This window comes from Orcinus orca, chromosome 12 (assembly GCF_937001465.1).
Source record: "Orcinus orca chromosome 12, mOrcOrc1.1, whole genome shotgun sequence".
Classification (NCBI taxonomy): domain Eukaryota; kingdom Metazoa; phylum Chordata; class Mammalia; order Artiodactyla; family Delphinidae; genus Orcinus; species Orcinus orca.
In genome coordinates this window covers 408,075-412,822 of record NC_064570.1, presented here as the reverse complement: position 1 = coordinate 412,822, position 4,748 = coordinate 408,075, and the positions used below count along the sequence as shown (strand labels likewise).

Here is a 4,748-nt window from a genome sequence, read left to right as displayed (position 1 = left end):
TGGCCCGCCAACATCTCCAGGCTGGCCAGGTGTCCGCGTCCCACCTTGCTCTCTGTGTCTCTCCAGCACACCTGCTTCTCCCCACCCTGGTGGGCCCTCTCGTCCCTGAGGGGCCAGTAAACGTCAGTTCCGTGGAGGGCCCTCGACCTCACGCAGGCCCCGGTACGAAGCCTGTACTGTTAGCCACACTGTCACAAATGTGTTTGCTTTATTTGCCTAACGTCTACCTCTCCCGTTGGACCAGAAGCTGCACAGGCAGCCAAGGTCTGAGCTGTCCCCACTGTGCACCCAGGACCCCTCCCAGCACTTGTGCTTGGTGAGGGGTGAGCGGTGACGGGTGACGGGGCTGCAGCATGGTGGACCCAGAGCTGACTGTGGGCGGGACGCTTCCCTGGCAGAAGCTCAAGATAGAGCTCAATTCTGTAAGGATGAGAAGAACCGACCGACCCTCTCCAAGGGCACACATCGTATTATGCAAAGTCTTGAACCAAACAACAAGGCACCGTGGTTATGACAGCAGCACTTGGGTGCACTGCTCAGGACTTGGGTGTATCGTCTCAGCTAATTTCCAAAGGACCCTGTGAGGCCCGTGTGACATAAGGCTCACAGTGAGGAGAAACTCATAGGTGGGTATCGCTGACTGACAATCACAGATGCCTGAAGAATTTCCGAAGGCGCCCGCTTCGACAGCACATAGGCTGACATTGGAACGATACAGAGAAGATTAGCATGGTCCCTGGGCAAGAATGACAGCACATGCGTGAAGTGTTCCATACGGTGAGTCCCCTACATACGAACCTTCAAGTTGCGAACATTCCAAGACGGGAACGTGCGCTTGCACGTCCAATCACGTAAGTTAGTTCACGAGTCTGGAGTATGTTGTCACGTGCGTGTATCCTCTACAACCGGTTGTGCTTTTGTGTGCTTTACTGTACAGTACTGTATAGAGCACAGTAGCACAGTATCTTTATTTCCAGCCCAGGATGTCCGGAAGCAAGTGTAAAAGCAGTGGTGATGTAGCTGTACTGCTGAGAAGCGCCAGGGATTGGAGGCCCAGAGAAAGGATGAAGGGAGACACGAGGAAGAAGAAGTAACTGCAGAACTGAAGAGAGCCACGGCGCAGGAAACGGCAGGGGACTTTCTTTAGTTGAGGAGGCACTGTTAGCTTTCGAGGCACAGGACCCGAACCTACAACAGTGCACAAAGGTTGCAGCAGCCGTTCAGATGCAATCCAGTGCTACCGTGTCATCTATGACGAGAAAAAAAGAGCTACTACCCAGACATCACTCGATCGTCTTTTCAAGAGGGTGGATAGAACTGAATCCAGCAAGGAACCAGAGCCTGTGCCGTCAGCGTCAGGCGTGAGTGAAAGTGCAGCTCGCCCTCCGTCTCCTGTTGCTGACGACCCTTCAGCTCTACCGTCTCCCACCTCCCCTCCCTCCTCCAGTCAGTAACTCTTCCTGCCTGTTCCCTGGATGCCAGCCCCTGGATGCCAGCTGTGTGCTGTACTGCTGTACTTTTCAAGGGACTGCACTGTAAGATTGAAAATGTTCTCTTTATTTTTTGTGTTTGTTTGTTTTTTATGTATTATTTGTGTGAAAAGTACTATAAACCTATTACAGTCCAGTACTGTATAGCCGACTGTGTTAGCTGGGTACCTAGGCTAACTTTGTTGGGCTTATGAACGTGCTCTCTGAATGAAACATTTTTATGTAGGGGACTTACTGTTATTTAAAAAAGAATTTCTGAAGGGAACTGATGAGGTGCCCCCCACCCCAGCCCGAGGCTGTGTTACTGGGTGTTCCACGCATTGTCCTTTTGTCCGGGGCACTTGAACTTGAGTAGAGATAAATTAAATAAATCTTAAGAGATAAATTTGATAGCTTTGTACATATAAATAGATCTGCTTTTCTCCAAAGAAGGTTGACTGTTTCCTGGGTGTCAAGGCAGAAAGACAGGCACAGCAGGACCATCCCCCAGAAAGCTCGCATCCACCAGGGGGTGAGCATGTGAATAATGGATTAAAACACGGCGGGGGACACCCAGGAAGGGCCAGCCAGGGCTCAGAAGTGGGCAGAGGGCAATGGACATTAAAATTCAGCCAGTCTTCCGCTATCCTTTCTTCTCTACAGCGTCCACTGTTTCCTTGGGGGTGATGTACCCTCTCGCTGGGTGAGTCTTAGAGGAACAGTGGATCTGGGTGCCTGCCCTCCCCCCAGAAGCCTCAGCGCCAACTCCTTCTGGAGTGCAACCCTGCCCCTCGAAGGGTCAGCATTGGACCGTGTCAGCCATGCCCAGGGCCGTCGTCCCCCTGCCTCTGGGTCAAGGCCACCGTCCAGTCTGCTCTCACCACAAGACCGCCCAGCTCTCCGGGGCTCGGGCCCACCTCCTCCCAGCTTCCTGTCCATCCTGTGACTGCGAGTGTCCCACCAACAAATTCCTTTTCACTTTGGTGTCTAAGTCGTCTCCGTTTCATGCAACTAAACCGTCTAATTATTAAGGGGGCTGAGATGCGAGGAGGATCTGGGGAGGCCCGCGCTGGAGCAGGGCTGTGCGGCGAGGGCACGGGGAAGGTCTGTGGACGAGCCGGAGGAGGGGCGTGACGCTCCACGGGAGCCGGGGGCGCGGGGGCGCGGGGGCGCGGGGACGCGGGGGCGCTCCGGGGTTGGCCTGTTTTCCGTGGACGGCGGGAGGGAGGGGCCGCGCTGGGCTCCTTTCAGCTCAGTGTCGGTGCTTCTCCCCGGCCACCTCCCAACAGCGGCTCTAATCCTTTGTGCACTTTTTCCAGCCTTCAGGAGATTCTCTCCATAAACCCCATTTCCCTGCCAACAGTCATGACAAACGGTAGCCAGCCTCGCTCCCAAGAAATGACGGCTGTGGGGGCTCCCTGGCCGGCTGCACATGGAGCTGGCAGGGCCTTGTGCGGCCCCCGCAGGGCTGTCGCCTGTGCGCAGCCCGCCTTTCCTGTCGGTCCCTCAGCCGCCCCCTCAGCTCCTGGGCTCCCTCCCACTCCCCACAGCACCCTGTCCCTGCTGAGCATCTGGAAGGCAGGTGTGTGGACAGGCCTGCACCTGCGATGAGGGGACTGCACAGGCGCGAGGGCCACGGAAAACGGAGACCGACCCTCTGCAAGGACCTTAAGGCACCGCCCCGTCTGAGGGGGTCTGCGGTGGGCGCAGGGCTCCTTCCTCACCGCCCCGTCTGAGGGGTCTGCGGTGGACGCCGGGAGCTGGAGGGCTGGGCGAGGGGACCACTGTCTCCAGGGAAGCAGGTTAGTGGAGCTGGTGGGTTTATGTGCTGTTTCCGCGGCGGCCCACAGGCTCCCTCAGGGGCACCGCGGTTCTCGAGCATCTGGGCCCAGCCCGGCGTATATGAGGCCCAGACCCTGGGCAGGGCTCCTCGAGGGGCGGGTGGTTAATTATGTGCTGCTGGGGAGCGGGCTCTACCCAAGGCCCCGACCCTGCCCCTGGGCTGCAGCTGCTGGTTTTCAGCATTTCCCTCAGGCTGAACGCGAACAGCTTGTCTGCACACCAAGGCAGACCTGCCATGTGACGGGCTGAGGGCCTCACGCCGGGCCGGGCAGCTCGCTCCCCAGCGGCCTCGGAGGGTGCTGGCTGCCGGGTGGGGGTGGCGCCCAGGCCCCGAGCGCGCCCGCCTGGAGGCCCTGTGCTTCCCTCTCCTTCACCGGCGGAGCCGCGGCGGCCTCAGGCCCTCAGACCCCGCGACAGCCTCCTGTTTGTGGGGCCTCTTGCGCTCGCTTTGCTCTGTGGCGTGTGACGCGTTTGCCTGGCGGCGATTCTGCGAACAAGCCCTGGGAGCTCGGAGAGTTCGTCTCGGACCCGCCTTCTCCCTGGCGCCCGCAGCACCTGCCCCCGAGTGCGGTCACCTCTGGAGTGAAGGCGCCTCGGCCCCCCCAGCACGGGCCCTCTTCTGGGGGCGAGGAGTCTCTCCCTCTCTGATGGACTTTGTCTCCAGCAGCTGCCCCGGGCCTGGATCCCAGCGCTGCCCCGAGCTGTTCCCGGAGGCTCAGAGGGACTCCTGTGACCCTGCGTCTGGGGCTCCCGCCACCTCCCCTGGGCCAGGAGGCTCGTGAGTGGCCCCGGCGTGATGCCCCCCCCCCGCACCCCGCAGAGGGTCAGGGTGCCTGCTGTGCTGCTCTGATGAGGCCTAGGGACCTCATCCAGGCCACCCCGGTTGGTGAGTCCTCAGCGACTCCTCCCTCCCTCCCCCCTCCCCACCCAATGTCTGGCTTCGGGCTTCATTCAGAGCAGCCATTCTCCTCGGCCGTCGGGCTGGGCCGGTTCCGGGCTCCGGGGAGAAGGGCCCCTCTCGTGGGGGACGCCCCGAGCCCCAAGAATGGAGGAAGCAGGGCCGCAGGGACAGGGGAAGCTCATCCTCAAGGGCACGGCCTGATTTTTACCTGACCTGGGGGTGACAGCACGTCGAGACACACAGGACAGGCACATGTGACACCAGCACAAGGACTGAAAAGCGGGCCCCAGGAGACTGCAGAGTGGGACCTCCTTCTGCAAAGTCTGAGGCCAAGCAGAATAGGTGGCGATGGCCGGGGCTTGTGTGTGTGTGAGGAGACCGCGGGTGGGAGCCAGCAGGGGCTCAGGCGGACATCCCTCACTGGCCACGAGGGACCCTGGACTCTGCCAGCAGGCACACAGGTGTCCTTTGTGTCACTGACGCAAACGTGCAGTAAGAGTCAGGGGGAAAAGGCCACCGGGAAGGGCCAGTGACCC

The 4,748-nt window shown here is 59.9% G+C and overlaps 1 non-coding gene across 1 annotated transcript; it reads left to right on the top strand.

Annotated features, from left to right (window-relative positions):
- Positions 1-674: 674 nt before the first annotated feature.
- Positions 675-780, top strand: LOC117196279 (U6 spliceosomal RNA). The gene has a single exon (XR_004476392.1). It is a non-coding gene; the product is annotated as a U6 spliceosomal RNA (small nuclear RNA).
- The last annotated feature ends 3,968 nt before the right edge of the window (positions 781-4,748 follow it).